Source organism: Canis lupus, chromosome 15, assembly GCF_011100685.1.
Source record: "Canis lupus familiaris isolate Mischka breed German Shepherd chromosome 15, alternate assembly UU_Cfam_GSD_1.0, whole genome shotgun sequence".
In the NCBI taxonomy this organism is placed as follows: Eukaryota; Metazoa; Chordata; class Mammalia; order Carnivora; family Canidae; genus Canis; species Canis lupus.
In genome coordinates this window covers 30,767,565-30,779,362 of record NC_049236.1, presented here as the reverse complement: position 1 = coordinate 30,779,362, position 11,798 = coordinate 30,767,565, and the positions used below count along the sequence as shown (strand labels likewise).

At 37.9% G+C, this 11,798-nt stretch overlaps 1 protein-coding gene across 3 annotated transcripts in view; it reads left to right on the top strand.

The window, feature by feature from the left end:
• The window catches only part of POC1B (POC1 centriolar protein B), a 94,860-nt gene that overhangs the window by 8,643 nt on the left and 74,419 nt on the right, over positions 1 to 11,798 (top strand). The window contains exon 2 of one of the 3 annotated variants that reach the window (XR_005370466.1): positions 8,506 to 8,720. The exons of the other annotated variants lie outside the window; for them this stretch is intronic. The gene's annotated coding sequence lies outside the window, so the exon portion shown is untranslated. Of the gene's footprint in view, positions 1 to 8,505; positions 8,721 to 11,798 lie in introns of those variants that run through there. 3 annotated transcript variants of the gene reach the window in all.

The following is an 11,798-nucleotide window of genomic DNA, read 5'->3' as shown; positions in this document are numbered from 1 at the left end:
TGGTGACATATGTTTTTGGGATCAAGGAACACTCCTCTGTGGGAGTTCAATTTAGCTCAAGGCCTGAAGAAGGAGTTAGCGAGGCAAAGACTAGAGAGAGAATAGCATATGCAAAGACAAAGGGTGGGGAAGAACTTGTCCTTGATCAAGGAAATAGAAGGCCAGAGGCACCTGGCTGGCTCATTCGGACAGAAGAGCATGCAACTCTTCATCTCAGGGTTGCGAGTTTAAGCCCTAGAGATGGGTGTAGAGATTACAGTTGTGGAGAGTGATTATCAATTGTATAAGGAGAAAAATGAAAAAAAAAAGTATATAGTGTGTGTTTATATATATACATATATATTTTATATATTATGTATGTAAAAAATTTTCAGAAAAAATTACTTAAAAAAAAAAAAAAAAAAAGACCAGAAGAGATAGAGTCTGTAGCTTTGGGAATTGAGTTTCCACGGGAAGGCGGAGGCAGTTTGGGGAAGGTCTTGGAGGTTAGACTAGGTCAAATGGTGGTGCTTTAAAAGATAAGTTTATGTCCCTGAAACCTGTAAATGTGACCTTGTTGGGGGGGGGGGGGGGGGAAGAGTCCTTTCCAGATGTAATTAAGTTAAATATCTTCAAAAGAGATCATCCTGGATTATCTTGGTGAGCCTTGAATCCAATGACAAGCGATCTTATGAGAGACACACAGAGGAGATAAGAGAAGAAGGCTGTGTGAAGCCAGAGGCAGGGATTGGAGTCATGCAGCCATGAGCCAGAGATCTTCTGGAGGCATCAGACATTGGAAGAGGCAAGGACTGGGATCTCCTTTAGAACTTAGAGAGATTCTTGCCAGCACCTTGATTTTGTACTTCTGGTCTTCAGCACTGTACAAGAAAATTTCCTTTGCTTTGAGCCTCCCAGTTTGTGGCAACTTACTATGGCAGCCACAGGAAACTTAAGAGGCCATATTTTAGGAATTTGGTTCTGAAAGTTGTAAAAAGTTGTTGAAGGATTTTAAGTAAGGGAATGGCATGGTCTGATTTATACCTCAAAAAGATCATTGTGGCTATTATGTGGATACTGAACTATATTAGTAGAGAAATCAGTTAGGAGCTATTTTAGTAACAACAACAGGAGATGATGGTGGTTCAAATTAAGATGGTGGCCTTCAAATTAGGGCAGTACTCTGGGAAAGAGAAATTTGGGAGTTGTTAGCATACAGATGGTATTTAAAGTTGTCAAAAATTCAGAAATAACAAGTAAAACCAAGCAATCTCTGAAATAGAAATTAGTAAAAGTTTGTTGTGTGTATACCATAAAGACAGTTTGCAAACTGAGAATACTCAAAACATGGAATGAGGCTCAGAGGTACATTATAAAGTAGCTTTTGTAGTAAGAGAGCAGTGACTTTATTCTTCACGCTGATTGCTTGTAATATTAGAATTTTCTTAAATGATAGGGTATTGGTCAGCAGTTAACCTTGGGAAACAGTTCAAGTTTTGCTTATGATTTCCAGAGACATAAGCAAGAAATGACCCAGGTCAAGTTAGTTTTACAAAATAAGCTAAATTAATCTTTGTTTGTATGACTAAATAGGTTTTGTCTGCTCAGGGAATTTTCAAGGCTGGCCTCCATTTGTTTTTGATTTTTAGCAGTAATGGGAATATTTGAGATCACCTGGGAAGAACGTAGAACAATGAGGGCAATGACCCAAGTCTGAGTCCTAAAGATCTCCAACCTCTAGACCAGAAGAAGAAATGGCAAAAGAATCTAAGAAGGAATAATCAGAAAGATAGGAGAAAAACCATGACAGTAGAGTATCACGAAAGCCAAGGTCCAGGGTGGAGTAGAATTGTTGAATTGAGAGGAGAAGATACTAGATAGTCATTAAGGGGGTGGGGGTGGGGGCCTGGGTGGCTCAGTCAGTTAAGCACCTGACTCTTGATTTTGGTTCAGGTCATGATCCCAGGGCCGTGAGATTGAGCTCCACATCAGGCTCTGCGTCATTAGGAGAGCGGGGAGGGGACTGTCGCAGAACTAAGCACTGCTGGGCAGTGTAGAAGATCCATGTGAAATGAGTGGTTCTGAATTTACAGTGTTTCCAGCCTGTTTGGGGGTGGATCTAGCCCTTTTCACTGGTACAGATATGGTCCCAAAAAAAGGCAGAGTGATTGGGACTTGGCTGGGGAAATTTGAAGGAAAGAGGGAGGGCCAAGGGATTGAATATATGTGTAAGAGAGTGATTATAAGTTGGAGAGAGAAATAAAGACAATGAGAGAGCCTCAGGAGAGAATATAGGTCAACAGATTGGAGTTCTGCCCAAGATAGAAGTAACTTGACTCTGCTGTAAGGAGTACTGGTCGTCAGGATGCTGGCTTTCAGTTCATGATCTGAGAATGTTCAGGTTCTGCTGATTACAAGATGCAGGGTGTGGCCACTGAACGAGTTGCAGAGGAAGTGTGGAAGAAAAGGGCTTTGGAGAGTCCTGGTTGTCCCCTTGGTCTGAAGTGCTCTTCATTTTCACTCTGCTTGGCTGGCTCCTTCTTGTCCTTCATCCCTCTACTTAAAATACTACTAATAACTCATCTAAATTAAGTATTCCACCCCCACACAAAATTCTCTTTATGACTTCCTGACTTATCTTTCATGTCTATTAGCACAATTTAAAATGAGATGTTTGCCTGTTATTGACTTGTTTGCCTCTTCTTCATCTGAATGCAAGCTCCCTGGTTAGAGATTTTGCGTATTTTGTTACTTAGGACTTTCCCCGCCCCTCCAACAATGCCTTATGTGTTGTAGGGGTGAGACATCTGTTGAATGAGCTAATAATATCAGGAGTTGGAGAGGAAAATTGTGACCCGACGTAGGTGAAATGTGAAAGAGAAAATGATTGCCCCTTGAGAGGGTTTCAGGGAACTTGGGGCTCCCAAGCAGAGTCAGGCATAAGTGGTTGAGGAGAAGGGACTTTCAGGGAGGAGAAGGTGGGTATAGGGAGAGCATCTAGTGGGTGTTTGTCTGGCCCAGCGGTAACTTTTGGAAAGGAGAGCATAGGTGTTGGGTCAGCCCGGGGGATATCCAAGCATTCTGGGGGTGAGTACATGTGATTGATGATCAGAGGGGCTCAAGGCTTCTACTTCTGGTCATGGCTGAGAGAAACAGAACATAAAGTATGGCAGATTTATACCTGATAGCCTTTTAGAAGGCGGTGGGCTCTTGGGTTTCACAGGGTGGGTTGGGAAGGATCGAGGAAAGGGGATGGGAAGACTCAGTAACCTGTGAAGTGTTTCCATCCTTTTTTACAGATGAAGATTCAGTAACTTTGCTGAACTCTATAGGGCTAGTTTGGAGTCTGATTCCTTTTAGACCATGCTTACTACACTAGTAAGATAATTACTTAGTGTCAGCTAGAAGGAACACATAATTAAATATTCCCACATTCAGGGCAGAGGAGTGTTCAGTTAGTGCCATCATTTATTTATATTATTATACAGTACTTGAATAGCACAAACTAATTCTCAAAGTAATAAAGTTTATCTAGTGAAGATTAGAATATTATCTTTTTATTGGGCAGCCTTCTTTTATCTAAGTTTATAGATGTATATGCTTGGGAATTACATATTTTTTTTCTTAAAAATAATTATAGAGAACTCCTTCTTGTAGATTTCCTTAGAAGATGTCCTTGTGTATTTTTCCTTGAAGAAGACAGCCTGGAATTTCTTTTTATGACCCAAAGACCAGTACGAACCTGGAAATGCAACAGGAAGTACAAAATCTTGATGCCCTCAAACTAGAAATCTGAGTTTCTGATAGTGGGATATGAATGGGACATAATCAGAAGGACCTCTGAAATAGTTGAAAGGTTCAAGAACTTGTATATAAGGTGATCTGAATTATTAGGACTCTCTTGAATATGGGGCGGAAAGGCCTGAGAGGGATATAATCCAAATGCACAAAGTTGTGAAAAATACTATATTGTGATTACAGACTTTTTGGTAAGTTTAAAAACATGTACTCTTTGACCCATTCATAATTCTTTTGGGAATTGATCACAGTGATAAACTTGCACACATCAGAAATGACACAGGTACAGTACAGTATCATTTGTGAAAGGGCAAGATTGTAAACAACCTACATGGGGTAGACTGGTTAAATAAGTTAAGGTGTAGCTACAATAGAATACTATGTAGCTATCAAAAAGATGGCATATTCCCCTCCAGTCACAAATGGGTAGTTGGTAATCCAACTTGCTTGCCTGCCTGAAAACAACTGTAAAATGATACAAAATATATGAGGCAACCATAGTCAGGCATTAAGCAACAGAGCGTGCAAAATTGTAATGATCCCTTGCAAGGAAGGAAACACACAAGGGGAACCCCAGAACAGGTACATCAGAAACATCGGCAGCAGAAATCGTAGTTCTAGAAGTGATTCTGGAAAGAAGTACTCCAAGAACATGGACACATATTAGAGGGCATGGAGGCAAGTTTAAGGAGCTCTTATTAGCCAAATTTGGAATAGGAGGAGGGTCATAATAAATAATGACAGCTATGGATTATAATCTGAGTCCATACTGATAAATAAAAGAAATAGAAGAAAATTAGATAAATAGAAAAGATAAATTAATAAATAGAAGAAAAGGGAAAGTTCTTCCTTATAATAAGAAGTTAAATTATATATTTGTTCATTAGTTAAAATATTAATTAATATAATTTCTAATGAATTAGTAAATTGTGCAAAGAAGGATGGGTTAGAAAAACATTAAGGATGTTCAAATTGTGTGACAGCTCATTGAGGAATAGGGTATTTAAATAGTTTTAAATTATCTCCCTACAAACAACTTACTGATGACAGAGGGGAATGATACTAACTTTAAGAGGCAAAACCCACCCAAACCAAGTCATTAAAGTAAATCTCACCAAAATTGGAACAGAGGTCACATACACCCTAATATGGATGATAAGGGCACAATAAAACTTGTGGATTTGCTATCAAAAATACATATCCTGAATCTAATCGTGAGGAGCATCAGGAAGAAAATTGATGAACAACCTCCAAAAGTAACAGATCTGTAGTCTTTAAGAATATCAAGGTCAATAAAGAATATCAAGTCAAAAAAATGACTTAGGACATCTTTCCAGTTTACAGGAGACTAAAGACCCTTGGCACTTAATACAGTGCATGTCCTTGGATTACACCATGGACTGAGGAAAATAGCTATAATTGACAAGGTCTATATATAGACCGTGGATAAGCATTAAGAATATATTAAATAGCACTTAATTTCCTGACTTCGTTAACTGTACTATGATCTATGTCAGTGGAGTATCCTTGTTCTTAGGAAATACATGCCAAAGTATTTGCTAGTAAAGAGACATTACATTTCTAACTTTCTTTCAAATCGTTAGGGAAAAAAATGCATATATAAGAGTGTTTGGAAAGAGACTATAAAGCAAATAAGAATGTCAATGATGGTGAAACCTAAAGTAGAGGATATAAGGGAGTTTCTTGTATTACTTTGTAACTGTTCTGTAAGCTTGAAATAATCAAAATAAAGTTTTACCAAAATAGGAAAAGAGTAAGACACTTCTGTGTTCTGATAAAACTTGCTCTCCAATATATTATACTAAGTGGGCTGGTGGGAAGAAGATGCAGCAGCAAAAAGCAGAGTGGCAGGGATAACGTTACCATTTGTATAAAAAATACATGTGAACAGACATATATTTAAGCACATAGGAGGATACTCCAGAAATGGTTAACATTGGTTGCCTCAAGGAAGTGGAACCAGGTGGCCAAGATCTGGAAGGAGATTTTGGTAAATACCCATATCATGTACATATATTACCAATTGAAAAGCTAAGCTACTTTGACAACAGACTCAAAAATTGGAAGCAATGCCATTTCTTTCCAGGATATAGTATTCCTGATGGAGCAAACCTCTAAAATAACTTCAGTTTTGGTTAAATCAAGGTGCAAGAGATCTCAGGTTGACTAAAGTTATTGCTGCTTAGGGTGACACAATAACTACTGACCTTTTGGACATTATGGAAAGCAAACACGTTCTCCATTAGTATGTTCCTTGTTACCTCCAGAGACTCAGCACTGGCCTAGGTGAGCACGGACTTTATGTTTTCCTTTGTCCTGATGAAGATTTCTTGAAACAGTGAATTATTGTTATAGGATATAAATAGTTTTTTTTTTTTTATAAATAGTTTTTCAAATGAGTAGATTTGTTAGTCTTTTCTCTTGACTTCCTGCTGTTGACATTTTATCTCAAAATAGGCCAGTTAGATGATGAATGGTACAAGCTTTGACATTTTAAATTATGTGGTAATGTTTATATAAGGTGTGGCTCAGTAGAAATGTATGAAAGCAAATTCCACATTGACCTTATACAACACTGACATCGATAGTCAAATACCTTTTATGATCATGGTGTGAGAGTTTGGTGGGATCAGGTTAAGGAAGTATGGATGAAAAATGTGGAAGAAATATAGAGTGTACCCAGAGCCACGGCCTCCCCTTTAGTCCAAACCACAACTTTCTCCTAACTGGATAATTGTTGTAGCCTCCTAATTGATTTCCTTCTTCAATTCTGTCTCCCTACCTCCTGTATATTCTGCACAGAGCAATTAGAGTGATAGTTTAAATTTTTTTTCTAAATGTTTTATTGAAATACAAGATACGCACCCAAGTTGGACAACTTGAATAATTTTTACAACATGACGTGCCCATCTAACTGACACCCAGAGCTAGTACCCCCAGCAGTCCCACCCCTGCTGCCTTGCAGCCGCTGTCCTCCCTCCCTGTCCCCCAGTAATCTGCATACTGATTTCTAACTCCATTGATTAGTTTTTCTACTTCTTGGACTTCATCCAAATGAAACTTCATTGCACAGGAGGTACATACTATGAATATAAGACAGTTTATGTATCCATCTTTGATGGATAATTTGGTTTCTAGTTTTGGCCTATTTTGGATCATATTGCCACAAACATTATTATAGGTCTTTTGCTAAACATACGTTAAGAATTTCTGTTCCACTGAATGGGATTGCTCAAACAGTAAGTGTATATTCAGCTTCAGCAGATACATCAAAATAATTTTCCAAAATGGTTATAACCACCAGCATTATATGAGGGTTCCAGTGGTTCACGTCTTCATCAAGGTTTGGTATTATTTCTCTTTTTCACTGTAGTCATTCTGACTATCTCATTGTCATCTCACTAGTGCTAACTCATTCCTTCTGGTTTTAATTTGTATTTTCCTGGTGACCAATTGAATTGACCACCTTTTCATACATTTATTGACCATTTGGATGTCTTCCTTTATGAAGTGCCCATTGAAGCCTTTTACCTATTTTCCTGCCTTTTTAAAAAATTTTTTTTGTGGGATTCTTTACAGATTCTGTGTTAAATGTAGGATACATGTGTTGTAAATATCTTCTTTCACTCTGTGGCTTGCCTTTTCACTCAGTTGGTAGTATCTTTCAATGAACACAGTTTCTTAATTTTAGTGTAGTACAGATTATTACTTTTCCTTTAGTAATTTAATCATTTTTATGTCATGTCATCACCTACGCCAGTGGTCATGCAGGTATTCTCCTGTGTTCTAGTCTAAAACCATGTCACTCTACCTATTGTATTTTTATATCTATAACATATATGGAATTATTTTTGTATATAGTATAAACTGAAAAAGTCAAGATGTATTCTTTCCCCTTATGAATATCCAATTGACCTAACATCATATTTTGTAAAGACCATCCTTTTCTTACTGTCAGAGTGGTAATTTTAACTCAGATCATGAGATCCCCTCCTTGCTCAAAATCCTTTAAAGGTTTCCCATTGCACTTAGCATGAAATACACATTTCTTACCATGGCTCTGCCTGGCACCTCCTTTCTTCTCAGCTTTTACCCCCACTGTTCTCACTCTGTGGACATGCTGGTCTCCTTGCTGCTCCTCAGTCTTTCAAATACATTATTATCTTGGACAGTCATTTGTGGGGTTCTTTCTGCCCCGAGAGTGTTCTTCTTCTACGTGTTAGCCCAAATCGCTCCTCACTGCACTCAAGTCCATGCTCAAATGGGCATCTGGGTAGCTCAGCGGGTTAAGCGTCGGACTTTTGGTTTCAGCTCAGGTCATGATCTCAGGGTCGTGAAACCAAGCCCAGCATGAGGCTCTGTGCTCAGTGTGGAGTCTGCTTCAGTTTCTTTCTCCCTCTTTCCCTGCCTTGCCCCACTCGCATGTGCATATAACCTCTCTAAAATAAATAATACATTTTTTAAAAGCCTTTTTCTCAGGAAGGATCACTAACCACATAACACTATGAAGGAAGAATATATGAAAGTCCTCTGAACATGTGTGATCTTATCAATGAACTGTTTCACGATGATGTCAGTGCATGCCAGGCAGTCTGTTGTCAGGTTCATCAGCTCTCACTGTATTTGGAAGCAGGACTAATTATCATCTTTGTGACAGGTAGCAGCTCTTTTACGCCAGTGTAACTGTTCTCTCTTCATTGTTTTTAGCTTTTGAATTTGAAGAAGTAATTTTGAAGACTTCCATTTTAAGAACTGTGAAAATTGTTCTACCCAAAACCTTCACCACTATGTGTTCTTAAATGAATGTTAATTTCTGAGCTTGGGATTTTGTGGATTTGTCCCTTTTTTTTCTTTCCTCAAAGAAGAAGTTATTTGCTATAAATGCTGCACCTCCAGATTGTGTATTAAAAGGACATTGAAAAGAAAAAAAAAATAAAGGGACATTGGTTATTTTCAAGCTTTCTTAGTTAGAACTGTTATCTGAGTGCCAGGCTGTCATTGTACTGTTTGCTCTCCTGAAATCAACCATTTCTAATTGCCAGTTCAACAAATCATTTTCAGTTTTCTCTGTTGTCTTTCCAGCCATTACAGTCATTTGGAATAAAAATTCAATTTCAGTAAAAAAAAAATGAGTTAAAGACCTAAATGTAAGACCTAAAACCATGAAATTCCTAAAAGAAAACATCGACGGTAATGTCTGACATCAGCTTTAGTAATGTTTCTCTCGATATGTCTCCTTAACCAAGGGAAACAAAAGCAAAAATAAACTATTGGGACTACACCAAAATAAAAAGCTCTTGCACCTCCCTTTCACCATACACAAAGATAAACTCAAAATGGATGAAAGATCTAAATGTGAGACAAGATTCCATCAAAATCCTGGAGGAGAACACAGGCAACACCCTTTTGGAACTCAGCCACAGTAACTTCTTGCAAGATACATCCACGAAGGCAAAAGAAACAAAAGCAAAAATGAACTATTGGGACTTCATCAAGATAAGAAGCTTCTAAAAAAAAAAAAAAAAAAAAAAGATAAGAAGCTTCTGCACAGCAAAGGATACAGTCAACAAAACTCAAAGACAACCTACAGAATGGGAGAAGATATTTGCAAATGACGTATCAGATAAAGGGCTAGTTTCCAAGATCTATAAAGAACTTCTTAAACGCAACACCAAAGAAACAAACAATCCAATCATGAAATGGGCAAAAGACATGAACAGAAATCTCACAGAGGAAGACATAGACATGGCCAACATGCACATGAGAAAATGCTCTGCATCACTTGCCATCAGGGAAATACAAATCAAAACCACAATGAGATACCACCTCACACCAGTGAGAATGGGGAACATTAACAAGGCAGGAAACCACAAATGTTGGAGAGGATGTGGAGAAAAGGGAACCCTCTTACACTGTTGGTGGGAATGTGAACTGGTGCAGCCACTCTGGAAAACTGTGTGGAGGTTCCTCAAAGAGTTAAAAATAGATCTGCCCTACGACCCAGCAATTGCACTGCTGGGGATTTACCCCAAAGATACAGATGCAATGAAACGCCGGGACACCTGCACCCCGATGTTTATAGCAGCAATGGCCACAATAGCCAAGCTGTGGAAGGAGCCTCGGTGTCCATCGAAAGATGAATGGATAAAGAAGATGTGGTTTATGTATACAATGGAATATTCCTCAGCCATTAGAAACGACAAATACCCACCATTTGCTTCAACGTGGATGGAACTGGAGGGTATTATGCTGAGTGAAGTAAGTCAATCGGAGAAGGACAAACATTGTATGTTCTCATTCATTTGGGGAATATAAATAATAGTGAAAGGGAATATAAGAAAAGGGAGAAGAAATGTGTGGGAAATATCAGAAAGGGAGACAGAACATAGAGACTCCTAACTCTGGGAAACGAACTAGGGGTGGTGGAAGGGGAGGAGGGCGAGGGGTGGGGTTGAATGGGTGACGGGCACTGAGGGGGGCACTTGAGGGGATGAGCACAGTGTTATTCTGTATGTTGGCAAATTGAACACCAATAAAAATAAATTAAAAAAAAAGTTCTTGCACAATGAAGAAACCACCAACAAAACAAAAAGGCAACTTAGTGAATGGGAGACGATATTTGCAAATGATATATCTGACAAGGGATTAATATCCAAAATATATAAAGAACTTATGCAACTCAACACCCAAAAAACAAATAATCTGATTAAAAGAGGAGCTGAATAGACATTTTTTTTCCCAAAGAAAACATACAGATGGCCAACAGACATATGGAAAGATGCTCAACATCACCAATTATGAAAGCAGAAATCAAAACCACAACAAGATACCACCTTAAACCTAGTCAGAATGGCTAGAATAAAAAAGACAAGGCATAAGTGTTGACAAGGATGTGAAGAAAGAGGAGCCCTCATGCACTGTTGATGGGATCATAAATTGTGCAGCTACTATGAAAAACCGTATGGAGCTTTCTCAGAAAAAATTAAAAGTATCTGATCCAGTAATTCCATTACTAGGTATTTACCCAAAGAAAATAAAAACACTAATTTAAAATGATATATATACCCCTACGTTTACTGCAGCATTATCTACAATAGCCAAGAAATGGAAGCAACCCAAGTGTCCATTGATAGATGAGTAAAGATGTGATACACACACGCACATGCACACTGGAATATTACTCAGCCATATGAAAGAATGAAGTCTTGCCATTTGTGACAACATGGATGGACCTTAAAGGTATTATGCTAAGTGAAATAAGTCAGGTAAAGACAAATACCATATGATTTCATTTATATAGGGAATCTAAAAAACAAAATGAACAAACAAAAACAGAAACAGACCGATAAATACAAAGAACAAATTGTGCTTGCCAGTGGGGAGGGGCACAACAGATGAAGAGGAGTGGGACGTACAGAAAATAGGATAATTTATAAAAGTCTGAACATGTATGATTTATTAATGAACTGTCTCCCCTATGCTGTTGTGATTCCTTGAGGTAAGGGATTGTGTCTTAATTCTTTGTGTAGATCTTATTTGCAGCATAATACTTTAGAACTCAAATAGGGTCCAAAGTTGTAATGCGTATGATAATTCATTGTTTTCCCCATTTTGTCTACATTAGCTCCTGAAAATTTAGACTTTAATATAAATATTTAATAATATTATGAATTGTGGTAGAACATCAACTTTTTGTATTTTTTTAAAAAGGGGTAGTAGCTTGAAACTTCAAAACTCACTTTAACTATTTTACATAGAACTTGCATAGGACGTGCATAGGCTAAGTCCGGGTGAATTTTATCTACGGCTAAAGAAATTAGAAGATTTTCAGTGACTTTATATTCTCTTCTAACAGCAATACTAGTTGTATTTCAAGTTTATAAAGTTGCGTTTTTTTCTAGGAATTCTACAACCTAGATAGTGAATCTCATTGACCTGTTGATTCCTGTTATTGAGATAATTTGGTCTCCATGCATATATAAAATTTGGTTTGGAAAAAA